We start from the raw sequence: 17,286 nt of genomic DNA, 5'->3' as shown, positions 1-17,286 counted from the left end.
CAAATTAGATACTGAGTACAGTTTTAATTCTCATTGAATTTTTCTTTCTGGTTCTTCCACAGACATTATCAAGCTCAATTATATGACATTCCTGCCACACTGTTTAACTTCCGAAAAACTGAATCACAGGCAAGTCTGAGCTCCTTCCTTTGGATGAACACTGGAGATGATGAGGTCCTGATATTTCAGATGATTCAGTGATTTTTAGCCCATAGCATGTTCTCTCATGGCTCCAATCCACCAGTCCTACCTTTGTGAGCACTTGGCATCTCTGTCAACCTGGCCTTCAGAAACTGGCACTGGGAGTCTCGAAAACAAGGAGCAGAAAGGTTAGTGAACCTCAGAGGAAAATAAGGTTTTACGTGACTTGTCTAGCATCATAGAGGGATCTTGCGCCATAGATTTAGAATCCAGCTCTCTAAACATGCATTTCATTAAACTAATGATGAAATCATTTCTTTGCCTGCATCCCACTGAACTAGATTCTCAAATTTTTTAACAAGGATCCTCCAGCTAACAGCACCCTCCTTCACTAAAGCATCGTAACTGTACACCACAGTATCTCATCCTGTTCATCAAATGAGATGGATATAGCAGAGAAGTTGCAAGTTCATACAAATAGTCTGCTTCAAAGTCCACACACATGGCAGCAAGACAGTCTTAGATGCAATATTAATACAGTATTTTTTTAACTTTTGAAGGCTAAAATTTGTAATCTATTTTCTAGGTTTTGAAAAGTATAGTATAATTTTAAAATGTCTCATCCAACTGTTTCAAGTTGCTAAAGGAATACTTGTAGAATCTGCCTTCTTCAGTAATATGCACACTATTATTATGTTCCACAAGCATGTTAACTATGAAGGACCAATTGTACACTGCCTTTCATGTTAGGTGAGTAATTTCCAAGTGTGGGAAGCGCAATAAGGAAAATAAGGTTTTACGTGACTTGTCTAGCATCATAGAGGGATCTTGCGCCATAGATTTAGAATCCAGCTCTCTAAACATGCATTTCATTAAACTAATGATGAAATCATTTCTTTGCCTGCATCCCACTGAACTAGATTCTCAAATTTTTTAACAAGGATCCTCCAGCTAACAGCACCCTCCTTCACTAAAGCACCGGGGAGGAGTGGCTGGAGAACTGCCTGGCGGAGAAGGACCTGGGGGTGTTGGTTGACTACCGGCTTGATATGAGCCAGCAGTGTGCCCAGGTGGCCAAAAAGGCCAATGGGATACTGGCGTGTATCAAGAATAGTGTGACCAGCAGGAGCAGGGAAGTGATCCTGCCCCTGTACTCGGCATTGGTGAGGCCGCACCTGGAATATTGTGTCCAGTTTTCGGCCCCTCGCTTTAAGAGAGATATTGAGCTCCTGGAGCGAGTCCAAAGAAGGGCAACTAAACTGGTCAAGGGGCTGGAAAATAAAACTTATGAGGAGCGGCTGAGGGAGTTGGGGCTGTTTAGTCTGGAGAAGAGGAGGCTGAGGGGAGACCTGATTACGGCCTATAAATACTTGAGAAAAGATGGTGGGGAGGTAGGGGAAGGGCTCTTTACATTAGTGATGGGTGATAGAACAAGAGGAAATGGGCATAAGCTTAGTCAGGGGAGATTCAGGTTGGATGTTAGGAAGTATTTCTTCTCTGAAAGGGTTGTCAGCCACTGGAATAAGCTGCCCAGGGAGGTGGTTGAGTCCCCATCCCTGGATGTGTTTAAGAATAGGGTGGATGAGCTACTTGAGGATATGGTTTAATGGGGATTAGGGATGGTTGGACTCGATGATCTCTAAGGTCTTTTCCAACCTAGAAATCTATGAATCTATGAATAAGTACATTTCTTTCTGAGAGGGGACTTTTGAGTAGTAGTGTTTTACATCCACTCCATACTTGTATTTTCTTAGAGACAATGACTCTGTAAGGAGCTCAGAATTGAAGAGTTAGGACCTATAATCTCAAAGCCAGACTGTGCTGCCTCCACCCACCTCAGAATTGAAGAGTTAGGACCTATAATCTCAAAGCCAGACTTTGCCGCCTCCACCCACTTGAATGTTCTTTCCTCAGTTGTGTCCAGTAACGTAAGAAACCTGAAGTTGCGAGGTACTGAAGAGAAAGCCATCCGATGAGTGAGAGCAATTCAGCCCAGGAGGATTCAGGATCTCTTGATACTATCTACACTATAACAAGAGCTTAAGGCATACAATGTAAGGCTGGTCCAGACTTATGGACTGATGAAGGACCCTGGGTGGGCTCAGCCTCGTTGCAAACAAGGGAGGTAAACGGTTGGGTGCCTGCAACAACAGCAAGAGCGAGTTGCAGCACGTTCCTAACGTGCCAGGTGTGAATCCACACCTGCACCCTCTTTGAAACAGTGCCTGCTTTTCCATGCTATGGAAAAGTTGTGTACAACACGGAACATGCAGAGTGACAGCAGTTGGCAGCCGCTTAAGCCCAGGCAACTATTTCATCGTTAGTCTAAGTACACAGTTATGCAAACCGATCACATTTATTGCTGATTTTGTTTATACTTGCGTATACTAAGGGGTTTTCAGCCAAGAGTAACTCTCTTGTTCAAACCTAACTCATTTGCAGCAGAAGTGATCCTCAACCCTGCCGCATCTGTGTGCACCCTTGCGAAAACAGAGGGTGGGTGGCAATAGCAGTGGGAGCCATGCCAAACCTGCCTTGCCAACGTGGATGTATACTCTAAAATATCCAGAGCTACTGTACATGGGGAACCGTGGTGAAAAGGACAAGCAGATGTGATTTACCTAATTGATGGCCTAATTAAGATCTGAAGAAGAGGTGGGTGATTTAGTGCTGTTGGAAAACAAGTTATTGAAAGGATTGAAAATTAATATAAAAGGTCTCAGTGGTGTTTAGTAAACAGAATTCACTCAAAAATGTTTTTAAATGTTCCAGACCTCATTTTCTACAACAGCTCTGCCAGCTTATGATCACCATGTTCAGTACGGAGCCAAGAGAGCACAGCTGGGGTGAGTGGGGGTTGCCACTGAGTTTTCTTGTTCTCATCTGTTTGATGTGATGCCTGTCCCTTAGACTGTGGCATTCGTCAGTAAACAAAACAGAGTGCGACATGTCTCTCACTTCAATGAAACACCCACACTCATTATAACATGTTTCGTTCAGCAATTTCCACTCAGTTGCATTTTTAAGTGCTTCAAAGCAAGTCACTCTGGGCTGCATGTGGTTTTAAGAGTAGGGAATTGCTATGCTCAACCCTGAGGTGATCCCCTTGGAGTTCACGTCCTCTTTCTGTTCGCCCATTAGCCATTTTTCTATTTTTTTCTGATTCTGTCACAAAAATAAACTGCTAGATCTCGCAAGGTGGTGTCAAATTCTAGCCACCAGTCATAAGCTGGTGCTACACCATGAGGAAAGCCAGGTGGTGGTACCTGTCTCTGGGCCAACCTTGCTGTTGGATTACTAAAACAGACATTTGGGCAGGAGAGGTTGGAAAGTGAAAGGAGACTTTTGCTTGGCTCTTTGGGAAGTCAGTAGGTTTTTTTCAAAAAGATGGTCTTGAGACAAGTGTGGAAGGAAGGCAACATCTGCAGGTCAGAAGGAAGCATCTTGCACAGTCCGAGTCGCTCTGCAGTTTGCTCCATGGGAAAGGAAACCATTTAGTCCAGGGAAGCATTGGTGATGGGATCTCTGACTGAGCTACCTTTGAAGTTAGCTTTGGTACCACAACCAGGCAAAGGAAGCAAACGTGAGTGACAGCAAACTTGACTTCCTGTGTAAAATGATCCCACTTGCGAGTCACCTCTCATTTTGTATCAGGGTAGCTCATCAAGCTATGACACAGTCACATCACGCTTGTTGTACAAGGGAGATCCCACACCTGTAGGATACCGCCACAGCTACAATCAGCAGAGACTGGTCAGCCCCTATTACTTAGAAAATGAAATCATTAAAGAATCAGGGTTCCTGCATTAGAGTCTGTAGGTGTTTCGTAAGTCCAGCTTCCCACACAGACGCAAAGCTTTTTGACCCTTCTGGATCGATTCAGCCAAATTTGGCACAGGCACAGAGGTTTCAAAGGTAATTAACATCTTTAAAGGATATGAACAGTTAAGGAGAGAGAGACCTTACAAGACACTCATGTGAAAGCAACCGAAGAATCTACTTTGAAAGGAATGTGCTACTCATGCTACAGGAGAAAAAGGGGAAAAAATCTCAACAAACAAGAAATAATTTTCCCTCAAATGTCAATCAAAATAGCACCTTCTCAGACACCAAAGTTAATCTCAAGACACAGCTTAGTAGAAACTCTCACTCCGGTAGTTTAGATGTTCACAGAATAATTTGCTCTCTGTGGGAAGCCTTCTCCTTTGAACCTGCTTCCTCCACTTGGTCAAAAAAAAAAAAAGTTTTAAATGATCTTCCCAGTGCAGTGCTTGCCTTTAAAGACTTGGAGGTTGTTGCAGGGAAGGCTTTGAAAGAACGAATGCAAGATATTTTTTGGCAGTGCTTGAAATTAGTTGGGTTTTAGGTTGATTTTATTTTAGATTTATGACAAAGAAGCCTGGAATACCAGATGTATTTTCTTGTACGTTTGTACTAGAGAATAAAATATAATAAATCCAAGAATAAGCATTATCCAGTCCTTGTTTTATGAGCCCATAGAGATCTAGCCCATAAAATAAATGAGCACAATATCACTGAGTGCTGGACTTTGTTTCTGTTCAGAATTAGTTGAAAGTTATGCAAAATCATAATGAGACCTGCTAACTTAAGTAAGGACATTAGTCTCCAGCCACCCATTTCTTCCCCTTTTCTTCTGCACTCTGTTTATTTCAGGAAGCCTGTGAAGTTCTGATCTTCAGAAATGTAGCCTGTGTACTTCCGAGTGGAGAGAAATATGAGAAACAGTTGATGTGCCTTCACGATGGGTTTTGAAGTGAACCAAGGTGTTCACTGTGTTCTTGTTGCTAATTGTCCCCAGTTTAGAACTGATCTCATTCAGCACAATAGAAACACCATTTTGCAGCTGTTCAGACAGATTTAAACAGGAATAAGGTTTTTTTAAGACACCATTTACTGATCCGATATAGTCTTAATATTGGAGAAAGGAAACTGAGAAAAATTATTCATGAAATTTTCAGTTATAGGTAGAGCCATCAAGGGACTTGGCACCTATCTCTGCTCTTTTAGACTTATTCCCCTAATTTGTGGCTTTATCCTGGAAGTGCTTGAGGTTCACAGGTTACTAAGTGTCTGATGCTGGGAATTGCCAACATGCCGTCAGTGCCAAACCAATTTTCTGGCTCTGAAGTTGTGGCAGTACTCCCCAAGGAGGCAGCACTCAAGCACCTGTGGCCTCCATGGGTCATTACCACTGCTCCAGCTGCACAAAAAGGAGTTTGGCCCTCCAATTTCTGCCACTTAAAACCCCATGCAATCTTTTTTCCAGTCATCACTCTCAGCTAGATTATGAGTTAAATTTAGGGGTTTTCATCCAAGCTCTTAATTTTGTCCACCACCAGAACAGTATGTAAACAAGGCAGAAAGCACTAAGTATATGGCTTCAGATACTCCCATACTGATGAAGACCTCACATCTACTATCATCTGACCCCATGGAGAGATACATGGCACAGCTGGCAGAGATCTCTCCTGGGATATGATAGTGCAGCCATAACACATCAAAAAATCCTATAATAATTGTCCGTTCAAATCAGAACAGCTTTCCACAAATCCCTAAGATTACCAAAGCCAGAATTCATTGGATATGAAAGCCCGTAAAGTGTCCATCTGCCCAAATTCAGAGAGATTTTGAATGTTGCAGCTCAGTTATTGACTGAAGCTGTGACTGCCTGGACAACAGAGGATTGAGATGATATTAAAGGGAACAGCCCCATATGAGAAAGGTAACATTTCAAAAACACCTTATTTCTGCTGGAATCCAAGTACATTTCCTCCACAATCATCTCCGGTGAGAAATACCCTGGAATTTTTCCCCCTGAAATGCTAACTAGTCTGCTGTGAGAGAAAGCCCAGTTCACTTTGAAGTGGTAAGTATGCTTAAATTTGCTGCAGGCTTCAGTATCCCTGAGGGTCCTAAGACCTACAAATTATTTTTATTCATTTAAAATGAAATAGAAATTAGAAAAAAAAAACACTCAATACAACTAAAAAGAAGACACCGGAGAGCTTTGTAACCCCCTCGCTCTCCCTACAGTGTCCTGTCTTCTATCTGATAGAATGTCCTCCATCTTTTATTCTAAAGAAAACTCTCATTCAGAGCAAAGTACAATTTGATACATGGTCTGGAAAAGACAAAAATGATTACTGGCATAACTCCACTGTCTGGTGTGAATTAGGGCTGTTGGCGTGTTTGTTTGCGTACTCTGCTAGCTGTGCATACAGAAGGAAGCTCCAACAAAAGTCCCTTCACAGCGTAACTCACCACTGCACAAGGTATGACTGCAGCAAAGATGCCATGTTTTGACCAGCCCCAGTCATACTGTAGTGAAAGCCATGGATTACATTTTGCCATACCAGAAGAGTGCTTAGCTGGTAGCCTATGCAGATATCTGTGCTGCTGCACCTTCCTTTCTGCTACTTCCTGTCTTTTGCCTGATTGAGGCTGTTGAAGACCCCCCCAGTTACTCTGCGAGACCCAAGCTGACCCAGCAGGAGCACAGATTTATCGTCTGGAGGCAGTTTTCATTGCAGTTTGTGGAAAATGACCAACTCAAGGAAGAAATGTATTATCCAGCCAATTGTATCAATAGATAAAATACCACAACCCTGTCCTCCAGCCTATGGATGCCTCTGCCTAAATCAGTTAAATATTCCCCAAAACAATGGAAATTCTTCTAGGAACTGCTTGTCACCATGTATTTGATTTAGGTTCCTGTCGTACAAGCCCTCCTTAATCTCCATAAGTTTGACCCTCTTTTCAAGTGCATTAGCTCCTGTGGCAATGAGGATGCCGTTGGCATGGGAGAGCTCAATGGCATTCATAATTCCTCTTTGAAGTCCATTTATAAAATGGAAAGACATTTATATTATGGTTTGTCAAATAAAGAAAGTGTTTATGGGCCAGGTTCGAATCTGCTGATGTGGGTGGGAATTTTGCTACTGCTTCAGTTGCATCCAGTATGGTCCTTATGCTGCGCACCATATGTCTCGCTAACCACCACACAATCCCTCACCCCAAACTGTTAGCTCCTCTCTTTTTTTGGAAGGAGAACTAGTGAGACTGATTCATGCAAAGTACCCTCATTGTTTATAACGAAGATTAAAACCATAATTATTTTTAGGAGCTCCTCAGTGGTAGAAAATTTTAGGCTTCAGAGACCAATGTCAGATGATCTAGTCCTTGACTTCAGAAAAAAGATTTCCACAGGTAGGGCACTCTCTTCTGTTTCATGTCACTGCACCCGCCTCTCACTGACTCCTGACTGCCATTTTAAAGAATAGCATGGAATTATTTCAGACATGTAGAAGATGGGGTGTGATTCAGTTCGAGATCTCAGTGGGTTGCAGGGATGAAATTGGCAATAGTGAAAAATCTTCCTACACGTTTTCCATATATTTCACATGTCATCCCACAAAATGAGTGAAAATAGAAGAGCCCATTCTACTGAAGCTGTGAGAAGAAGATAGAAACCAGAGAGGTGAGTGAAGTGTGCCAGAGTGTCTTCAATTTTACACAAGCCCTTCCAGAAAGAGCAGGGAGCAGTCTTCTCCCACACACAATATTTCTTAAAACCTGTGCCACTAGACCTTACTGTATGAGAAAAATCCATGACACTAATACAAGGCCTTCATTGTTTATCATGTGCAAGCAGTATGCTCAGGATAGAGAAGACATTTACAAAGAATAAGACTGCTGCCCAAGAAAGCCCAAGAAAGTTGAAAGTGAAATCAACAGCCAACAGTAAGTAAATAAACAGGATTTTGGCTTGTGGGAACTGCCAGATCGATATTACTGGAGTTCTGGACAAGGTACTTTGGAAGGAGATTTGGAAAGAGTGAGGGAGTTTCCTCACGCACTGCAATGAGGAAAGCCTGCCATGTGTAAAAGGAAGCAGCAAGATGACTATGTGAAAAGGACTTTATTCTGCAATGCCCTCAGAAATTCCTGAAAAATACTGCCTGAGCCACACCGGCCCCTTAAAGCATCTCCAAGTTGGTTTCCAGCATCCAACTGGGGCATCTAGGATGGGGCAACCCTACATATGAAAGCAACCAAGGATCTTGTAGTGGGACCATATTAAATCTCAAGAAGCAGCATGTGTTTGTCAAGATCCAGCTTTGTGGTAGCAAAGAGTGCTAAATTTTAGAAATTCAGTGTTAAATAGGGAAGGCTACAAGAAGTTTTAATGTCTTACATTAACTTTCTCTTGAACTCTATTCAGCTCTGCCTGACTCTTTATGCAATATGGGACATATTGATATGTGTCAGTTCTGTCTGGAGGGATGTACCAAAAATATATCAATCTTGGTACATTATGAGACGGAATTGAATATTAAATTGTTATTCTACATAGGCAACACATTGCCTAGGTTGACTCACACATACAAAAGGAAACGTCTGACTTAATTTCTATGCTTTTTATGTCATTTTGTGTATTTCTGTCATTTTAAAAAGAATCTGGTCTACTTTCACATCTGAAGCTTGTTTCTTGTGAAAGAGAAACAGTGACATCCTGTGGTTCAACTGTAGGAAAAGTGTATATTTTATCGTTACACTTTCTGAGAAGTAATTTCTCTTTTTCTATATAACTTACCAAGAAAAATATAAATTTTGGCTATGAAAAAAAATATTGATCAAATAGTCCCAAACAGGACTTTACAAGTGCAATAAACTTTCTGTATATGTAGGATTACAAGTTTCAGGAAATTTAAGACATTTAATATATGTGACTTTTTTTTTTCACTTTTATGCTAATCAATATAGATGAGGGTCATTTAAAAATAGATAATAATAATGGAAAATAGTTTAGATAATAATAATTTTAAAATATATGTGACAAGTGGCTTTTGAAAAACAAAGTTACAACATGCCTAGAATCTAGCTCTTTCTTTCATAAATGTCTTTAGGACTTATCATCTTTGGAACTATTCTGATTACCACAGTTACCAGAACGTATTTGAAGGAATAGACCTTAATCAGAATATGACAGCATATTTCCAGAGTAAGCCAAGAGCACTAGCAAATGTAATAATTGAGTGAAGAATGGTTATAGTCATGAAGGGGGGCGGGAAAAGTATTCTGACATATAGATCTAAAAGGCAATTTCCTCACAAGACCCTTTTAAACTATGCTACTTTGGTCATTACAAAACTTCTGATCATCCTGTACTGATAGAAATAGTATCTTTAGAAAGGGCCGTAACAATTCATGATAACATTCTAAAAATTATGCCAACAGAACTCCACAAAGACCTTGCAATAGTATCAAAATCATATTTATATAGGAGAAAAGAACTGCAGAATGCCTTCTCCTTGGCATAAACTTCATGTCATATACTGGTGACATCTTTAAGAACTTGCCTTAAGACTCTATTTTATTTCCAGATGTACAAATCAGAAAAAATATTTCTGCCATTTTCCTCAAAGCAGATTCACACTCTGGAATTTTTTCCCAATATACGTTGTGCTATCTCCATATTTCTCAGTTGTGAGGTTGTCTGTTACTTAAATTTAGTATGCTTTTGTTAAGATTCTCAGAGACACATAGTCATGGGAACTGTTACAATATGGCTCTCCAGTTTCTGCCACAGCTCTTGAAAGTAGCAGCAATACAAAGAGCAAATGTTCTCCTGTCCCCTGACTTCCTAAATACAAATGGCCGAGTGGCTGGGTGACAATGATGAAGAATGAAGTTGGAAAAGAAAACAAACCTGTTCAGACAGAAAGGTTGAAATGTGTTTCTTGAGCATAAGTGATTTTCTCCAGGGCTTCGATTTCATGACTTTTTTCCCCTTCAATGCAACTAAACTCCAAAGGCAAAAGCATGTTTATAGGAAAAGGGGCATCTCGACTCTATGTCAATGCTGTGCAGGATGCAGACATCCCTGATGGAAAGTGCGAATGCCAAACCATAACCTATAAAGAAAGCGTTCTTGCCAATGGATTATTTATAACCTTTCTTGTCATTCAAAGGGTACACACTTGGATAGGCACTTTTTTTTTATTTTAATATAAAGCCAAATAAATAAGTAAATCCCTACACACAACATAGAGAGTGTTCCCTGAGATTGCTAATTTCAGAGACAAAAGAATATCCCATCTAACATTTGCATATATTTCATTATGTTTGACTGGCATATGGTGATCCATAAGCTTGCTGCTAATATAGTGCCTGTGTTTTTTAATTAAACCAATGATCTTAAAAAAGGTACCTATTCTCCTGAGCAAGGTATAATCTCTTCAATTTTCAATATTGCCTGGTCTCACACCAGCACTGCAGTAGTTCTAAAATTGCTTCAAACCCTCAAAGTTGCTTCAGAATAATTTTTAAATATAGGCTTGTAAAATTATAGTAAAGGACAAAGCAAAACTATAACCAGCGATTTCCCCAAAGAAAAATGAAACAAAGAACAACGCAGCCTATAATTCAAATTGTCAATTAGATTTGACTCAGAGGAGTTTGAAAATTAAGTTTTTAATTTCTATATACTCCTTTCACTAATCTGTTTGTGAACTTTAGACTGTCAGCTGAGAAACAAAAAGAGAGGAAAACTACACTCTTTTGAACCAGAGATTTAATAACTCCCCTAGGTCACAGTGCTCATTATAAAGGGAATGAAGTGCTGGTTCTTGGGCAACACAGCAAACATCTGCATCCTGCAACAAGCCAGGTGCTCTAAATCAGGGCAAAACCAAGGCAGCCCAAGCAGCAAAATCTGAGCATGTCCTCTGTCTCTCCAGCCTGCCTGGGTCCCTGCTATGATTGTGTCTGCAGCTGGAGCAACCTCCCAACTGAATAAGCACACCTGGAAACACTGATGGGCAGCAGCTGTCTGGCACCCACAGCGAAATTCCCAGCAGGCGTCAGGTGTTTGCCTGACTTTTCCTAGGGGAGCTGGAAGCATGTGCACTGTGCAAGCTTTAAAATGTCATTGTTAGTTTGCGTGTCAGTGAATAACATTCAGGTCTTGAATTGAAATGACAAGGGGAAGAAATGTTCTGCAAGGGGTTCTGTTATTGGCAAAAATGCTCACTGCATTTTTATTGTGAATTTCCTTTCTGTAAATCTTTTGAACATCTCTCCTTGTGCACAATAAGATTTTAACTTACACAGCTGAAAGCTGTGCACACCTATCACTATGAGCAATGTATCATCTCCATTATATTCCCTTTCCTAGACAGTGACTTACCAAGGTACAGAATTGATTTTCACACATTTCTTCAAACAATTCTGTGTAATAGCAGTTTATACAAACTGCTTATCTGCTCTGTTCATCCAACTCTGCATTTGCTCATCAAAACCACACACTGGCTGCTTCCTGACTCCCAAAATGAAGACAAGCATTCAAGATAGTCGCTATAGTAGATGCCTATTTACACAGAGCTTTGCATACATATATACTTTTTAATGCCAGTAGTGTACATGTAGGAGTATTTACAGCCCTTCAGACATCCTCATGAACAAAAGCCTTCACACTTGAAAGTTTGCAAGTCAAATGCAGAGCAAATGCCACCAAAGGCTGCTTTTATGAATGGGGATCATGTGGTTTTATTTTACTCCAAAGGTTATGCATCTGGGAGCTATGTTGCATTGCTAGAATGGTGCATTTTTGCTTTGATATGATTTCATTCTCAGCTTGGGCCAGGAGTCATGTATTAAACATTTACTTTCTTTCACTAGATGAACAAAACATCAAGTTTGCTTACACGGTCTGTGTCCCAGTCTGTAAATGCACAACAGGTATCTTGCAACTTCTTCAAAGTCACCCTTTGGGTAAATCATACGTAAGAAAGAATGTTCCCCATTTGTCTGGGTTATCCCGGGCATGTCCTCTTTTTACCCCCATGCTGGATTTTAGGATGTAGGAAGTCCAAAAGCAACCAGAAATCCTAGATTGTGTACATGTGCCATATGCCTGATTTCCCAGGGAGTTTATAGACTATACAGATGACAGTGTAAATGTAGCATGTACTGGATCCATCCAACTGACTGTGTGTGCACAGCTGCATAGCACATGCACAGTACATCAGACATGCTGAGGTTGGGTTGCACTTCCAGTCCATGTGTAGGCCATCTGGGTGGTGCATGCACACATATTTCTGGCCAGGAAACCCTTGTCACAAATACTGCAGTCCTAATCTAATCCAGGAGAAGATCTGGAAACAAGTGCCAATCACTGCAGCTCTTCCTCCTTCAGGCATATCTCTGGCACTGCAGATCAGAGATGTGCTACCTGTCCACATCACACTGAACTGCTACGTTCATCTTTCTTCTAATGTCGCTATTCAAGAGTTTCACTCTTTTATCTATTTTTAATATATAGTCACTTTAAGATTTATTAGCTCTATATCGTAATTTAAAGATGTCTTTATGAAAGGAAACACTTAGTGCATTTGTATTTGGCATTCCCAGGGTTTCTTTCCAACTCCATGTTCCTAACCACTTGAGAGGTAACAGCAGCCAGAAACCTAATGCTTTTATGCACATAGACATGGTCACTACTCTTGTATATGGAGACCAGGATCGGCCACTGAGAATCAGTTACGTGCAACGTCTCCAGCGGAGCTTAGCTGTGTATTGGCAAAGCCACTCTGAAACCCTTTGCCACACTGAAAGCCTCCTGCAAATGATTTGGCTTGTCTTTGACCATTCCACTGGATTACTTGGTATAAACACTGAGCATTTGTTGCTTGCTGTCACACAATGCTCTCCAATTAGTCATCCACAAATTAATGGTAAAAGTGAACTAATGCTTCGCCGGTCGTTTCTGCTTCTCTGATTTTGTGCTCCCTGATGAGAAGAACCTGCTTGTTATGGATTCATTAATTTTTTTTCAGAGTTTCTGCTTTTTCTCAGGGTGTTGTCTACAGAACTGGACGGTGGTTTTAATGTGACCTCAGCTCTGCATTTCTATACTGTAAAAGAGTTTCAGATTTTATTTAATCTTTGCCTATAGTTACATGTGACTTTTGGATGAGACATATTTTTCTTAGAAGATATTTAATACTTCAGATTATGAAGATGGCTTTCAGCCTTAGAGTCACCTAAGCAAATATTTTTGCCAGAGTTAAAATTATCTCTCAGCCTTTGCAGGAAATAAGTACCAGTGGAGAGTGTGGCACTGTACCTAGATTTAAGTCAGCTGGCTATTTTACTAATTTAATTTTTAAAAACTGTATATGTATACACATACATATAAATATGCAATAGATTTCAAGAAAAATCATGTAGTTTGGTGTAACTTAATGTGCGCTAAGACAGATGATATTACAGATATTGCAATAACATTGCTGTAACCCGTCCTACAAGTATAAAACCTTTGAGAATCCAGAGCTGCTAAGGTAGTTTGGACCCTTACCCCTATCTCCTTAAGTCACCTGGCTGTATGGAAATAGACCATCTGATCACTGTCAGTAAGTTAAATGTCTGTACTACAGAGATGTGGACTTGTTTTCAGAGACACTACATTGCGCCTCTCAGCATGTGCAGCAATGGTAATAGGTCAAGGGACATAAACCAAGATGTTTGCTTTGTCCTCTTGGCAGCAGAGATTTGAAAGCTTTGGTAATGTTATTTCAGTGTTAAGAGTAGGCTCAATAGCTCCACATGTTTAGATTTTCATCATTGTTAGAGTATATTGACCAATGACATGCACATTTTGTGGTCAGCAGGTCAAGAGAGGTGATTCTTCCCCTCTACTCTGCTCTTGTGAGACCCCACCTCGAATATTGTGTCCAGTTCTGGTGTCCCCACCATAAGAGAGACATAGATTTGTTGGAGCGTGTTCAGAGGAGGGCCACAAAGATGAGCCAGGGGCTGGAGCACCTCTGCTACGAGGACAGGTTGCAGGAGCTGGGATTGTTTAGCCTTGTGTCATGGTTTGATGTGGAGGGGGGGGTGGTTCTGGTGGCAGGAGAGGGGTTTTGCTCCCTGCGACCTCCCCGGTTTTGGAACCGGGTTAGGCTTAGTTCTGGCCACCAGATCAGACTGCCATCCCCCTCAGGGTTGAGCCAATAGGGCGCCTCTGCGAATTGCCCTATTTAAGTCAGGACAAAGGAACCGGAAAAAAGGTGCTTTGCCCAGGATCGAGCAGAGAAGGGAGGAGGGCACTGCCCCCGCTCCCTGGCTCCCGGCTGGGCAGCTGCCTGCGTCGGGCCGGCGCCGCCCACGGAGAATGGCGGCGGCGGAGCCAGCTGGGGAACTCGGGGGCACCCCACTCCTGGGGTGCCCACTGGGCTGAGTTCACCTGGAGAGGACTGAGATCTGAGAGAAACAGCTGCATCAACAGCAGGTCAGTGAGGATGGAGCGGGAGGAGGTGTGCCGGAGCCGAGTTTCCCCTGTGGCTGATGGTGAGATGGCAGGCGGCCCCCCTGCAACCAGGATGGCCTCGGTGGAGCAGAGACCCACTCGCAGCCCGTGGGGAGAAGATGCCTGAGCCTGAGGATGGTCGTGTTGGGGTGCACGGCAAAGCAGAGAGGCATCTGGAGTCTGCGTGACGACTCACGCCGGAGCGAGTGGCTACAGCTCCCTAAGTACCCGAGACTGTGGTAAAGCCCACACCGGAGCAATCTGTGGGGAAGGATTGTTTCCAGTGGGCTGGACTCACGCTGGAGAAGTTTGTGGATTTTTCCTCGTGGGTAGGGGATCCATTGGAGCAGGGGAAAAGGGTGTAAGGACTCCTTCTCCTTTAAGAAAGAAGCAGCAGTAACAGCACGGAATGAACTGACCTGCACTCCCCCAGTCTCTGCCCCCTGTGCTGCTGGGGGGAGGAGGTAGAGCCGGGAGGAAAAGGAAGGGGGGCGGGAAGGTGTCGGTTTTAAGATCTGGTTTTGTTTCTTTCTGTCCTCTCAAGTAATCGGTTTTTGTTTCCCTTTGTCCTTCTAAGTAATCATTAATAAACTGTTTTGCTTTGAGAAAAGCTCTGCCTGTTTTGCCCAGGACCATGGTTGGTGGGTGCTCCCTCTGTTCTTGTCTCAACCCCCAGGCCCTTTGGTTTTTTTTTCTCTCCTCTCTACTTTACTGGAGAAGGAGAGACTGTGTGAGTTTTAGTTGCTGGATCAGCCTAAAACCACGACACCTTGAAAAGTGAAGACTTCGGGGGGACCTAATAGCTGCCTTCCAGTACCTGAAGGGACCCTACAGGAAGGCTGGGGAGGGACTTTTTACAAGAGTGTCCACTGATAGGACAAGGGGAAATGGGTTTAAGTTGAAGGAGAACAGATTTAGATTAGATTTTAGGAAGAAATTCTTCAGTACGAGGGTGGTAAGACTTTGGAATAAATTGCCCAGAGAAGTTGTGGATGCCCCCTCTCTGGAGGTGTTCAAGGCCAGGTTGGATGGTGCCTTGAGTAGCCTGGTCTAGTTGAGAGGCCTCCCTGCCCATGACAGGGAGGTTGGATTAAATGATCTCTGAGGTCCCTTCCAGCCTATGCCATTCTATGATTCCATGATTCTATGATTTTCTGGAAAAGGTGGATAGCAGAAGATAAGATATTTTAATGACTCTAATAGTGCTGTTGGTGGACACATAAACAGTGAGTGTTGATAGAAGATCAGAATGATTTTCTTTAAATCATCTACTACATTTTAATGTAACTTATGTCTATCCATCAAAGATTATTATCTGATAACACCTAGTTTTATAAGGAAATCCTCATGAAGTTCAGTAAAGGCAAGCACAAAGTCCTGCCCCTGAGGAGGAGCAACCTCATGCACCACTAAATGCTGGGAGCCACCCAGCTAGGAAACAGCTATACAGAAAGGGACCTGGGGGTCATGGTGGACACCAAGTTGGCACCTAACAATGTGCCCCTGTGGCAAAGGTGGCTAATGATATCCTAGGCCATATTAGACAAGCCATTACCAGTAAGTAGGTCAAGGGAGGTGATCCTTCCCCTCTACTCAGCACCGGTGAGGCCACACCTATAGTCCTCTGTCCAGTTCTGGACTCCACAGTACAAGAGAGACATGGACATGCTGGAGAGACTCCAACAATGGGCCACGAAGATCACTAAGGGATCGGAGTATCTCTCCTACAAGGAAAGGCTGAGAGAGCTGGAACTGTTTAGCCTGGAGAAAAGAAAGCTTAGGGGAAATCTTATCGATGTGTACAAATACCTGAGAGTGCAAAGAGGATGGAGTTCTTTTCAGTGGCACCTAGTGACAGGATCAGTGTCAATAGGCACAAAGTGAAACACAGGAGGTTCCCTCTGAACATCACGAAGCATTTTTATACTGTGAGCATGACCAAACACCGGCACAGATTGCCCAAAGAGGTTGTGGAGTCTCTGTCTTTGGAAATATTCGAAAGCTGTCTAGACATGGTCTTGGGCAACCGGCTTTAGGTGGCCCTGGTTGAGCAGAGGGGTTTGGACCAGATGACCTCCAGAGGTCCCAAGAAACTTCAACCAATCTGTGATTCTGTGATTCTAAGAAAAGCTGGATTTTTCAGCAGCAAAACTGTCATTTTTAGTACCACCCATTTTAGTCATCAAGTGAGGCTGTTCATAACAGCTGTAGCTTCAGGAAAGTACAAGACACTGAGGACAATTGTCTTTTTCTGGCCTCAACATGGCCTGGTTGTTTCACTTCCACTACCAGTACACAAGAGGGTAAAAGTGAGCACTGTGTGGGAAGTCAGGCCAGGATGGACCAACGGAAACTATAACCATGCCTGTATAAGAGAGCTCAGGTCTCTAGATCATCACGGCTCACGACCTAGCAATTAGTCAGGCACATACAAGGACTGCTTCAGTGTTTTCTTCATTGTTGCTTCTAGCTTTCACATTGCTGGTCTGTCTGCTTGCTCACAGGAAACAGCAGCACTTATGCACCATGAGCATGATGAGAGTAACCTGAGGAAATGGGACCCCAGTATAAGGAACATGCTGTTTTACTTAGACATTTTTTCATAAAAATGAAAAAAACTTAAAACAACATGTATGCCATCGATGCAGTTTCCCTTGGATTAAAAACAGAACTTTAGACACGTATTTAATCAGTTTTGCTGTCCCTGGGGTGTTAATATTTGGCACTCTCCCCCTTTCAATTAAGAGCTGGTTCTCTAGTTCTTAAATAAAACTAGTCAGGAAATTTCCATGAACGCTTTCTCATAGAAAACACAT

The sequence above is a fragment of the Tauraco erythrolophus genome, chromosome 3, assembly GCF_009769465.1.
Source record: "Tauraco erythrolophus isolate bTauEry1 chromosome 3, bTauEry1.pri, whole genome shotgun sequence".
Taxonomy (NCBI): domain Eukaryota; kingdom Metazoa; phylum Chordata; class Aves; order Musophagiformes; family Musophagidae; genus Tauraco; species Tauraco erythrolophus.
The sequence above is the reverse complement of the archived record's forward strand: the minus strand, read 5'-3'. Positions refer to the sequence as shown.